This window comes from Pygoscelis adeliae, unplaced genomic scaffold, assembly GCF_000699105.1.
Source record: "Pygoscelis adeliae isolate BGI_AS28 unplaced genomic scaffold, ASM69910v1 Scaffold521, whole genome shotgun sequence".
NCBI lineage: Eukaryota > Metazoa > Chordata > Aves > Sphenisciformes > Spheniscidae > Pygoscelis > Pygoscelis adeliae.
In genome coordinates this window covers 223,569-237,299 of record NW_008824067.1, presented here as the reverse complement: position 1 = coordinate 237,299, position 13,731 = coordinate 223,569, and the positions used below count along the sequence as shown (strand labels likewise).

The window sequence follows — 13,731 nt, the reverse complement described above, 5'->3', positions numbered from 1 at the left end:
AATCAGACAAAAAGAATAATACTCATCATCACCTCTTTACAGTCCTATGACTGCTCATTTGTTTATATCACAACAGCACCTAAATCAAGTGTCAGAGACATTTGCCAGTTATTTGACAGATAAGTGTAATTTGGGCATTTATCCACCTGCCCGTTCTTGCTGAAAAGCTCTTTCCAAACTGCCCCAGAAAGCCCTGGACACACCAGGGTACTCGCTCTCAAAACGTGTTCATTTTCTATTATCTGACACAAAAACAACATTGTGTTCTGCATCAGACTGCAAAAATTGTGCCCTTGTAATTCCTCTCTGTCCCAGCCGCGAGGAGGCAAGCAGCAAAGCAGTCACCTAAGCAGAGTGCTCTGTCCCTCCTAAAGGGAAACTTGGGAGGGGAAAACAATGCACATACAAAACAAGAGGGGCAGAAGGGAAGTGAGTCAGGGTTGCTGGAAAATATTTACTTGCCGATTTGAACACAAAGGAATCTCAAGCATTCCTCGCCATCACTTCAGCAAGGCTGGTGTAGCGCAGTGGATTTGTTGTCACAGGCTATTTAAGGTAAAACTCTGCCGTATTTATCCTCCAGCCATGTCAGTGCAAGTTACTTCCCCAAGCCCTGACAGCATAGCATCACTTCGCAAGGCATGCCCAGCTGTGCAAGGAGGCTACACCATCTTATGTTAGAAAGCAAGTGCATGACTAAATCCTTTTCAGGAGAGCAAGAGAGATCAGAGGAATTGCTAATGATCTTGAAGGAAGGATGGCAGAAGCAGGAAGCCTGAGCCTCCCGACTCCGTCAAAATTGGTTTGTGGGACTTCAGCAAGTCACCCGGCCTTTGTGTCTCAGTTTTCCCTCCTAATACTTATCTATGCACTTAATACATATGTGTACAGCTGACAGACGGCTGGAAAACTCCTCCAGAAGACAGCCAGGGCAAAATGTCAGAGCTAGAAAGCAGCAGTGAAAGACCTCCCAAAAATCTTTCAGATTAGTATTATTCTTTAAGTAGACACTGTGGCAGAGAGGGGTCTCTACAGCTCACTGTGTTTCCAAGTGCTGCTCTGGAAGCTATACGCACCTGCAGCACCGTAGCCTCAGGATATGGGAGCGACTCAGCCTCCTGAATGCTGGATAAGGAAAGCAGCAGGATCTCAGGGGTGAAAGCACCTTGCCTTTAGGGAAAGGAAAGATCAGATGAATCACAGCACTGTGTAATTCCTCCTACATGACTCTTCCCTAGTAGACTTATTACCAGCTGAGGACAAGGTAGTGCTGGTTTCTTGAACTGAGAAAGAAAGGCCAAGCCCTATGCACCACAAACAGCCTTTGCAAGTGAAAGCCACTGCTCACTAGACCTTATGCAAACCAGTCAGACAGCATCTCCCCTGTTCCCAGCTGCATCCTGCACAGGACCCTGGAGCAGGGCAGGGACCCTGGCACTGGGAGGTAGCTAAGGGCACCTCATATTTAGCCCTTGTGCTTGAAGGAGCCCTACTAGAAAGAGCCTTCCCCAGCCGCAACCTTCAGGGTAGGAATGGAGATGCTTAAGATCTGTGCTGGGATGTTGCAAGCAGCCACAGTGCCATAGCAGCAACGCAACTTCAGCACTTCACACCTGCGATGAGATACTGCTGTTAATTAGCATTGAAAACACTACTCATGTAAAACACAGCACTACTGACATCACTAGTGCTATCCCTAGTTTGGGTCAGATTGAAGATGGGCGTTAATAAAATCACCTTGTATCTCCCATGGTCCTGGAGCTCTATACCCAAGCAAGCCAGGAGTTAAACATTAAAATCATAGCCCTTTTGACACCTGAAATGTTTTCCATCAGCATCAGAGCGCCCACATAATTTATATATCACAAATATGATTTGGCAGGATTAAATATGAAAATAATATATTAAGGATTTGTTATTGGAAGGGAAACCATTTGCAGCATACAACAGCCCAACAGAAGAAAAGCCTGATTGCTGTGATGAATAATGCATATTGCCTATGGTACTAATTAACCTTGTACTCCAGTAAGATATTATGGAACAATAAGGCTAATTTGAATGTGGCCCGACACTTTTCCCAATGGCATCTGGAAATCAGTCTTTGGAACATGTAAAATTTGAATTTGTTAAACCAGAAGCCTTTGCTCAAACTTTCCGAAAGAATATTTTTGTTTATCTGTATTCACAGCCCATGCTGTTTGCATGCACATATACAATGCAAAACACAGAAGGGGACTCCATAACCAGAAATGGTCTAGCTTGGCTTTCCACAGGCCCTCACCCATCTGCCAGCAGCATGCGGGCAGTGACAACGTGCCTCCAACTAAATCCCACAATGCCTCTACAGACTCAGATGTCCTACGGACGTAACTGCAGCACGACTGTTGCACAGCCTCGGTTTCTCCCCGATCAGAGTGGCAAAATGCTTACAACAAGCTCACTGAAAATGAACACTGGAACTTTAAGCTAATGCTTTTATGCCTCCAACTTAAAAGCAAATGCCTCTACCTGAAAACACTGACTCTAGTTTGGGCTGGTCTTGCTTTTCTTGTAAAAATACTCTTTTTCCTGTTAGCCCAAAGCTACACATGGTACTAAACACACATGCCACATTAGAAGCACTGTGTTCTTAGTCATGTGCACAGCATGCAAAGTGCAGCAAACTACTGGCATGTACAGGCATGACCAAAGACACAGAAGGCATCATGCACAGGCATCTTGATAAATACCTTTTGTAAGAGCATTCGTTTAACTGTAAGTTTACACAGCCATGGGACCAAGCTTTCAGATAACACTGGCCAACTGCTTTATATACCAAGGTCTGATCCAGCATAGTCTTATCTTGGAGAAAAAAAAAAAAGGAAAAAAAAGCAGACTTTTTGGCTCTTTCCAAGCACCCTTCTGCCTAGGAATTGCTGGGAGGCCACCAAACCAAACAGTACCCTACAATATTTTGAAAGGGCAGGGTCTGGCAGGGGGCACTGTGCCCCCATCTACCAGTGCACTTAACACACCACATTTCAGAGCCAGTGCATGACTTGCCACCTTCACCATCAGGATGACACAGCTCTTGTCAATGCCATTTGCCACACTCAGAGCTCAGTCAGTAATAGACACATACAATTATTTCACTTGTCCCCAAGCACCAGATTTCCAGCTGGCAGCCATCCCACACACCAGAGAGTGAAAACTCCACATAGCACACTAGCAAAAAAGCACCGAGATGTCTGACCTAACTGCTGAGCATTGTGTTACTGATGCATCCAAGAGCTGAGAGCCCAAAGACATCAACGATGAGGATGCCAAGTACAGAGCAAGAGTCAGTTGAGCACACAGCACTGCAGCAGCAGCTTATAGAAGGCTTCCTATGATGCACCAAGTCCTGCAAGCAGGCTTGAAGGGCTGACATGCCATCTTAAACTGTAATAAGAGTGAAGAGTGACTCAAAACTTCTTCCCTACTCTTTTCATTAGAGCACAGTGCAGAAACACATGGATGAACTTTAGCCTGGGTCCCCCTGCATGAGATGAGAAAAAGACAACCACACAGAGCCAGAAACTCTCTGATATTTGGGAGGTTTGGAGGAGATGAGGATCAGACCATTTCCTGAGAAATAGGTCCGATCTGAGTTACATCAATTACTATGAACTGAATTTCTATCCTATAGGCTGTGCTCTGCTGGCAGTCAGTGCAACATTTAACAAAGATCTAGGCCAGGAAATCATTTAGATGTTAAGAATATGTTATGAAGGATTATCATCTCCCACCAAAATCAATGATAAAATCCCCACCGACTACAGAAATCACAAGATCACACTGCAACTCACTTCTGCCAGGAAACCTGCACCCAGATATATTAGTCTGGCAGCACTATGCTGCAGCAAGGACTCCAAATGCTATTTCTGCCAGGCTTGCCAGCGCAGACACCAACAAGACAGTTTCTTTCTCTCTCTGGTACTAGCTAAACTCTCAATGTGGACCGAAATGCCTTTGCACATGAATGATCAATTAAGTGTCTCGCACATAAGCTTGTCTCTGCACCTGCCTGTGTGGGCCTGCACTGCTCTGACTCAAGCCATGTCTGTAGGCATTACCCCCATCTAAATTCCCCGCTGCCAGCTTTGTCGGAGGATGCTACTGCTGTGACAACACGAGAGCAGGTCCTAGCTGCCATGACACTTCATTTGTCTGGGCAGCAGCATGCCTGGAAGGATGACTGCCCTGTTTTAGTGGAAGTATGCAAGACAATCAAAGACAGCTAGGCAAACTAGTTTTGACATATTAAATCATGCTTGAACTGTGAGAGCAAAGAAAAATAATGTAAAAGCTCTTCTAAAAAAAAAAAAGACTTTACAAATAAATAAATAATACGGACCAGCCTATGGGCCAGACTTGTGCACAGGAAGGGGAGAAAAGCTTTTATCTGAGCCTGACTGAGGACTTCGGGCAGGCAGAGTGGGAAAGATTATTTTGCAAGACAGACGCCTGCCTTTTTCTGCAGAGGTTTGTAGCCATTTCCATGCATGTCACTTCTAGGAGTCGTCTCTTGCTGATCATCTGCTCTGGTACTGAAAGAGCATCAAGTGCTCGGGCAAAAAGCAGCCCCAAAACCAGGTAGGACAGGAAGAGTGAAATCCCATCTGTACGCTTACCCCTTACCAGCACACTCATATGCATGCAAAAGCATGCAACATGAGCAACATCTGACTTGTTACTGGAGGGTCCCATGACTGGTTTTGCCACAGTACTCTGTGAGCCTTTAGCCATTTTTACCTCAAATTCCCTCTGCAGACACTTTGCTCTAGAGGTTTCTTCCTGGAGAGATAATATTCAATCTGCTGCAAGACAACCATTGCAATGCAGGAAATCCCACCAGCACAGGGCATCCATGGACCTTGGCAATTAACCATGGCACCTCCCCATCATCCTGAACCCTTCCCTCCCTGCTGTGGATTTCTTCCAGTAATTAACATGCCCAATTGCCTTGGATTTATACTAAAACGCTGGCTCCCGTCCCAAGATCCCATCATCGCTGGTGCTTCTTGAACCTGCACAGAGCACTGGCAGTGATGAAGTCCACAGTCCTGGATCTGTCACTGCCTGGGTTGCAGGCTATCTGCAAAGCAGCTCGGAGCTGGGAAGCTGCAACCCACAGGCTGCTTCCGCCGAATACCAAATTAGCACATTCCCCACGCTCATAGGGAGCAGCTTTTCCTTTGGCTCTGCAGTAATTACAGAGCTTCCTTTCCAGGCAGCTTTCGAAGGCAATACTGTGACCTGTCACCACTGCAGTGGGATGACTGACTGTCCGACTCAGTGTAAGACCTCTAACGCATAATTTGGGGAATTAGTACCTTAGCAGAGCAACCCTTATGACCGCGCAGGAGGCAGCCATTTCACTCGGTGGGTGGTAACCGTGACCCCGGAGTTCAATAAAGATCATGTTGGCTCCCTAGGCAGGCTCACTTTATTCAAATAACACTAGTCACACATGTGCAAAGGGACTGGAGAGTCTGCTGGGCCTGGGATGCTTTTTTATCTACATGCAAAGGGTCTGGTACTCGATAACGCTGAGACTTTGGCAGCGAAAGGGACCTTTGGACAGAGATTAACTCCTCGGCACAGCTTCCACACTAGGCAGAGGCTCCAATTGACGTGAAAGTCCTGCTCAGAAAATGTACCTCCAGGCCAAACATTTGTTGCCTTTTTTTTTTTTTAAAAAAGTGTCTAGTTCAGGTACAAAAGCAAGCCTTTTGCAAAGACAACTTCTGTTCAAAATTCCAGCTCTAGAGGAATAGTAAGTTTGTTGTTACTTCCCAATAAATCCACCTGGAGATGAATGATCTTACAAGGGTTTTAGGTTAGTCTAAGACCATAAAAAGAGCACATGGGATCAAGTACAGCACTGACACCCAGAGCCCTGGTTCAGGCTCTAGCCTGTGGCTGGCACCAAACAACTCAGCCCCTGGCCCAAGACTGTCATTTGTTAAATGGGGAATAGTGACTCTGACCTCCTTCATAAAGTAGATCCTTCAAGATCCAACAGAGAAAAGCCCTTTGTATGACCTGGGAATGTTTTTAATAGCCTGTATTAACTATTTCTTTCCTCTGAAACAGTCATGTCTGAAGTGGCAGCAAAACTACTCACAAGCCACTCAAAGCCTACCATGAGGACTTGACTCAGGATACACCACCAAGTCTCACCACAAGAATGAGTCACTTCCCAAGCCAGCACTGCCTCCCTGTTCCATGCTGGCCAGGCAAACCTGCCACGGGAGCTGAGACCACCACCACCATCACCACCACAGTGGGCTGTGCAAGGATGCCAGGCTGAAGATGCAGATGAAGACGCTCTGCTGATGCATATCCTCTCTCCCACCCACCCTGCTGCCAGGAACATAACCTCGGGCAGTGCAGGGAGGCATGCAGGCAGGGACAGCCTTGTTTCACCCCCCCAACCAGTGGATTTGTCCTGATAATGCCACTGAGCTGCAGCTCTTACAGCTTGGATTTTCGGGGGAAGGAGGGGATCTCCTTGGCCTTAACTTGATTGACTGTCTTTTACAGTAAGAAGAAAGTTGTCATCTTAAATCCCAATTCTTCAAACTTTAGCTGTTTTAAGGCCATACATTTATAAAGATAAGACAGGTATATGAAAGTAATAAGGGACATCCACAAGCCTGGCTTTAACTCTTTTGCCTTTTTTTTTTTAATTTAATCTGTTTTGGGTATACAGTTTGGGGTTTATATAACACCTAGACTTGCTCTTCAAGTTCGTTCCAGTATTAACAACCTCATAGCCACCCTGAGGGAAATAAAAAATGGAAGCACAGCAGTATCATGCTCAATACAACCCTAACCATGTGTTATTCGTGGATACCATCGGGTCTATACCAGATTAACTTCTTCAGTGATAGAAAATGAGCAAAATTACTGCAAAATGAATGGGCATCTCTTTTACATGAAGAGCAGATTCACCTCTTTCTGCAGACATCTGTGTTGCTGTCTCTTTGCTCTTATTGCAGTCTACTGAACACTTACCTTATACGGGATACAAGTTTATCCAGCTAAAGAAATGAAATAAAAAGTAAGCTGTGAATCTGTTCACACAAAGCACAATTGCAGCCTCCTTCTGTGGAGCCTGGATTTCAACCTCAGTGTTAATCCAAAGCAAGTTAAAATGGTCAAGATGTAAAGTATGCAGAGAGAAAAGCTTATTATTGAAATGTCAACACATCATTAACTACTGCTAAGTGTTTCTAAATGAGAAACACAAAACTGAAAACCTGAATTATGAAGAAAACACAATAGTACAACTTCATTTTAATACCCCATATAAATTAGGTGGAATGAAGGTTCTAACAAACGAGCTCTGGCAGACCCTTGGCAGTTCCAGAGGTTGCAGCCACCCTTCTGCTAAAGATCACCATCCAGGGATAGTGCCCACATCTTATTTGCCCCCAGCCCAGGGCATCAAGACAAGCCCTCCATTGGTCACATCAGCTTATGGGCAGACTATCCACTTCTGCAGGGCCAGCAGCAGCTTCCAGCAATGGGACAGAGTGGGCAGCTGGGGACAGTCATTATCTTAAATCAAGGCAATTAAATTCACTGCATTGCCAACCAGCATTCATGTACTTTATCCTTAGTATTTCTTCAGAGTCCTTAATCGTTTCTAAAAGCCACAATTAATAAGCAAGCTGTTTCCAAGCAATTCAAAGTCAAAGGTGGCAATCAAAGGAACCTAACGGCATCATGGCTAACGCTCCTTTTCTCCTGCAACACCTCTCCCATCCCATAATTTAAGAAATTCCCTAAGCTACCAGTGGATACCCTATATTCAAGAATGCTAAAACCAAAGTCAGTATTCAAGTAAACATCAGTTATCTAGGACCGGACTAAAAAGCATACCCTAAGATCTGCCCCAAAATATCTTACGGCTAAGAAGCAAGCATGGCCTTCACAGTTTACACTTTTGGAGCTATTTCCAAACCTTATTTTATTTGCACTGCTCAATCTATACTTTGTGGGGGGGATAAAGTACTCCTTAACTGTCCTTCTGGAAGGTGACTGCACAGCAGCCACGCTCTAAGGAACAGTAAGGTTAAGTCGGTCAAAGTAATGGCCTAAAAGCATCGCTGCAGAATAAGGTAAGATCTTCAGAGTCATCAGGGTTACAAGCATACAAGGTAGTACAGAAGGTTACAACTCATTAGCAAAGCATGATATATTGTGCATAAACGGATACCATGCCTCCTATAATGAAAGCAAATACACATGCAAAATAAAACAAAGGAGAGAGTAATATTTAATCAATCCTGTTGCAACACAGTTTTGATCTGTGGAAAACGTTTCCCTGCTCTTGTTAATTATTTCAGCTGTAGAACAAAACACTTAAATATACATGCACACACCTCTCTACAGAATAAAACCCATTCCCCCTCCAGTGACAACTGCCTTTTGCTGAAATGTAGCATTCAAGTGATTTTCTTTACATTTGAAAACATAATACACACTGCATGGCCAAAAATCTAGCTATTCTGACACTGGTAGGTTTTGTGCCTAATTAAAATTAGCTAGGCACTTCAGCTCGTAATTATATAAACACCTACCATGCTATACTCCCAGCCAATTTGGTTTTAATCAGAAAAATGCACAAGAAGTATGAATGATGGGCAAAGAACTCCCTGGAAGGGCAACTGTATTTCCAAATTCAGTATTCTCCATATACTTAATATTTCCATCAATGTTTTTCTTGCCATGTAATCACCTCCCAGTAGAAAAATTAAAAAGATTTTTTTTTTTTATCCCTGGACTTTGCTTGCTTTCCACTCCACCACAAGGGTAAAAGCACACTTGCCTTATTCACTTGAGTCCCAGCTGGGAAGTCTCCCAGAAGACAGGCAGGATTTAGCAGTACACTGTCTTTCTAGCATCCATAACACGGAGTTGAGATCGAGAATTCAGCCAACTCCACTCAGGTGGAGTGGCACGCAAGGAAGTCGTGGAGGGGGTTGAAGAAAAGTTGCCCCCCTCCTGCACCTACATCAGATGCAAAACCAGAAACGCTGGCTACTTTGGAGCAAAAGCCCAAGCTCCAATATAAGGTTACCTATGCAGCAGCACATTTCCATTTCCTAGATATAAGGGGACAGGGAAGGCAACAGCTGAGCTGCAGCACTGCATCACCTGAGGAAACCACACACAGTGAATTTGTTAAAAATACAGTTTTTTTTTTTAATTGTGGTATCAGCTATGTGTTTCACTCACAAGTCAGGCTGCTGTGCAGACACAGAAACAATAGTCATCAAGAGTGCCATCACCGCCTTTGCAAGCCTCAGTTGCCTCCCATCCCTGGAGGGTTAGGAGGCAACTCAACCACTCCAGCAGGGTGCCTTCTGCTACCCACCAGCGGAGGGTCACTACCTCTGCCTGCCTCCTCCTGCACAGCTGAAAAAAAAACAATTGACTCAGAATATCCTTCCAATAGCTGATCAACAGGGGGGCAATCACCACTCTGGCAAAGTGCCTTCAAACATCTGCACTGATTGCACTGCTCTCAGAGGAAGATGAGTAATTCTGCTTCGCCCCCAATCAGCCAGCAACAAAATCACCGGAGAACTGATTCGGCAGGTAAACTTCTGATCTACTTAAGCTAGCTACCTATGTCAATTAGTTTTAATTACATCCAGAATAAAAGACCTGCGAACGTGAGGTTTTTCTGCAGCCTTTGTTTTCTGTAAGAAGTTCTCATTTCTCTTTGCAAGAGCTCAGCTGAATCGCAACACAAGTAATGAACAATCAGCAAAAATAAATATTGTTTTGTAAATGCATTGAGGTATGTTCAAAGTTGATTAAGGGAAGAATAATCAAACAAACATCAATATTTAAGACAGCAGAAGAGCTTGAACATTCTAGAGTTGTTTTAAAAAAAAAAAAAAAAATCCAAGTATTTCCTCTGGCAGCAATTCCTTTCTAAAACCAGAAAACCATACCCCAACCCATCCTCCCTCCAGCCCTCAAAGTTCTTCCTCAGAAGAAGGCAAGGGTGAAGAAAGATTTCACTGAGGTTTCCTCCATTATTTTGTCCACCTCTAACATCTCTAATCTTGTCCATACCTTGTAGCTGGCTAAAACCAGCTGTACCTTTGATGTCTCTTCAAGTGGCAGCATGCACCAATTCTTCGAAAGGAGAGCCTCGCGACCCCCTGAACTCATTACTCGCCTTTTCAGCTTGGCTCTCATTCAGTGCCGTTTTTCTTTTTTATTTACTCAAACATTTAATTAATTTGTGATTCCAATGGAGGAAGAAGGAAAGCATAGACTGGGGCAGGTAAGAAATTGTTTGGCCAAACCCCTAAATGGGTAAAAGACTTCAGTGGTGCTACATCAAGTTTTACAGCATTTTAAGATCTGGCCCTCAACTTTGGTTGAGCACTGTCTACTGAGGAGGAGACCACCATTAGGAGACTTGAAATTGGCCAAACAGACTTGAAACTGGGCATTTTCCAGCTAGTGAAAGTGCTCAGGCACATCTCCTCAAGGACCCGTTCAGACAGCACCAGCTGAACCAAGGCAAAGCCAATAACTATCAGTCCTTTAGTGGCACCAAATCACCACCCTGGAAACCAGCATAGAAATTCACAAAGCAACTGCTTTCATTTCTCTTATTAACTAGTACAGCAATTTATTCTTGTGAATAATGAACCTTAGCACTGGTCCTTTATAAATATGTCCCAAAACAGTCACAATTTACTTCTAGCTGTCCCATAGCAGTTGCTGATAAATGGGCCATGTTGCCAAAGGAGATGTAAAAATCCAAGTAGTTTGGGTTCTTTACAGTAACTACTACCTAGCTGCCTATATTAATTGAGAGAGCAAGCACATTATATAAGGAGATTAGACCATGTCATATTTACAACCTCAGTGTCCCCAGCAAGAGAAATTGCTCAGCTGTTACCATCAGTGCCTTCTTCAAACAGGAACCCTGCTGACAAGATGATGAATTCAGAACATCGTTGCCAATTAATGATTTGTAGGCAGAAGGGATTTCAATAGTTCCCATATGTTTGTGAGGGTGGCTGGGATTTACACCACCTCTAATAAGAGAGTGTAGTCTGCTCTGTCCAGACATGACACCAGAGCTTGGAAAATGTCATCTTTGCAGGAAAAATTTTAATAAACAAAGCAAGGCTCTTCTGGGTTGAAAATGTTTCCCAAAGCATGGTCACTAATAACCTGCTTATGCCTAAGTGAAAGCAAGCAGGGAAACCACTCGCAAGATGCACCTAAGTGATTTACAAACCAAAGGTCAGAAGTTATTTAGGTGTTTGTCAAAGCTACACCGCAGAGTGCCAAGGCCATCATTGTGTCACCCAGGAGCATGGAATGCATTTCCTAAACACCAGTCAGGCTGTGAAAAAAAAAAAACAGAAGGCATCTACAACTGCAAAGGACCTGTCTTGGTGTTACTTTTCTGCTTATGGGCTACAAAGTTTAACTTTACTGACCTAGAAAAAAATCTCATCCTTGTGAATAGAACAATATCCAAACCAGAAAGCATTTTACTCACACAGGATATCAGCATGAACTCCATACACACTGAATGCAGACCTCCTGAATGGCCTAAGGCTGAATGTCTCCTATCGACTGAGCATCTCTGAGCCAACCAGCAGGAAACGCTTGGCACGATGACCTGGGTTAAACACAGGACATCCAAACGGGGCCCTCAAACAGACTTTGCCGTAGGCACTCGGAGCACAACATCCCATTGATTTGCTGATGGAATTTAGGGCTTCCCTACAAATTAGAATTATGGGCTTTAACAGATCTAGAGCAATTAAAGTGATAAACTCCTGCCGAGGGTGCAGACTGTAGGTAAAGCGTAAGAGTAGTTTATGTGGGTATGCCTTATGACAGAAGGGCAAGGGTACATCACCAGAAAGCATCTTTACACTTCCAAACTATGATCACAGTCCTACCCAACTGTCATAAATTGCGGGGCCGGACACTGTCCTCTCAACTGACTAAGAAAAATAAATTTAAAAAAACAACCCACACTCCAAAGTGGAAAGCAGAACCTCAAATCATTAAGGTCTTCTGAAAGCACACCCCAGATTGCTATCTCAGCACTACCAACGGCTCTACAGGCACAGTAGGCTCTTCAAAGATAGTCTCAGGTTTCTAGTTTAAACCAGTCAGTATTTTGGTTTAGGTTTTTTTGGTGTTTTGGTTTTTGTTTGTTTTTGAGCTCTTTGAGTGCTTTGAGATATCCCACGCCACTCATGCAGTGTGGGAGGGCAGGATTTGAAAGGTGACTAATGGATGTACCCCTTTCCTCCAAAAATTCCTACAGGTGACTGAAGTCAGTGTCTAGACATAGCACCCAAGCAGTGCACGTTATTTTGGGACACGGTATTTTTAGCCATAATGAAGCAGATCCTTGCTGATCTATCTGATCCATGTCACCCCTCATCTGTGACAGTCTAGCTTTCCTCTGCTTGGGCTAATGTTGATCTTAGCTCCCCTTGTGCAATATCAAACATCAAGTCCGATGCTTTTTCCCTCCTAAACAGAAGTATCTTTATTGGCACAGTAAAAGCAAAACCAAGTCAGATTTTGCTGTATTGACTACATGTGCAGAAAAAGGAGACTATTCTGGTCAAAAAGCACACTCCACATGCTGTTTACTAGAGGCTTCTCCAAAAACAAGCATACCTACATTTTCTCTCCAAGTCAACCCTTAAAGAGACTTGAACTATGTAATCTTCATGGGCACAGTGTGTGACCAAGGACTAAAGGATCAAGGCCACAGTTTGCTTTGGATATGCACTGATCTATCCTTCGCACCAACATTACAAACACCAGTAACAAGTCTCTGGAGCAAGGTGAAAAGAAAATGCAATACTGCCTTTGGTTGGAGCAGAATCCCTCTGCTTTCCCCACAGGTTATCTATTACTGAGTGGCTGCAAGTACAAGGCAATTAAGATGGGGGTGATGACCAACATATAATAATTTTGCAAAAAGCAAACAGCATTGAAATCTTCTTTTCTTTCCCCTTCTCTTTTATGTCCAAATAGGTTTTAAGCTACCTGTTATATATTTACAATCGAAGGGCAATTTTGTAAACAAGTATGTAATACAGCAAACCATAAAATGAGATTATAGACTCTTAAGAGTATGTTGCACTTCTTCAAAAGTATTCTTTTTTAGGTCTTGAGCTTCAGATACCTTAGATCTCTTGCATAAGGCCCCTGATGATTGAGGAGACCTATGCTGACCAGCAACTCGGGAACCTCAGCCAGCTACTTGTGTGAAAACATATGGAAGCATTTTTATCAGTGGGCTTTAAGTTTAACTCTGAGCAGCTGAGCAGCTTTGTATTAAGCTATTTACCAGAGGAAAAATCAATCGGCTCACACCACATCAAATTAAACCCCCCCCCGCCCCCATAGAGTGATAAAGAGAGAAAAACATACTCCTTTAAATACAAAAACAAAACACATTTTGCATAGGGAGATTAACTTCAAACTTTCCCTGGTACAGTCCAGAAAAAAGAAATCAAGCTTCTAAAATTCGTAAGGAAACCCCGATATTGAGGAAAAACAACGTAAAGCTTTAAATAACAGATAAGATTGCAATCGCCTCATGGACCCAACAGTACAGTGCTCCAAAGGTAATAGTGGCATGCCAGATTCTCCTTGTCCACAGCCCTGTAAGCACCGGAAGGA

At 43.7% G+C, this 13,731-nt stretch overlaps 1 protein-coding gene across 1 annotated transcript in view; it reads right to left on the bottom strand.

The window, feature by feature from the left end:
• Positions 1 to 13,731, bottom strand: part of EPHA5 (EPH receptor A5) — a 180,906-nt gene that overhangs the window by 141,361 nt on the left and 25,814 nt on the right. The window lies entirely within an intron of this gene.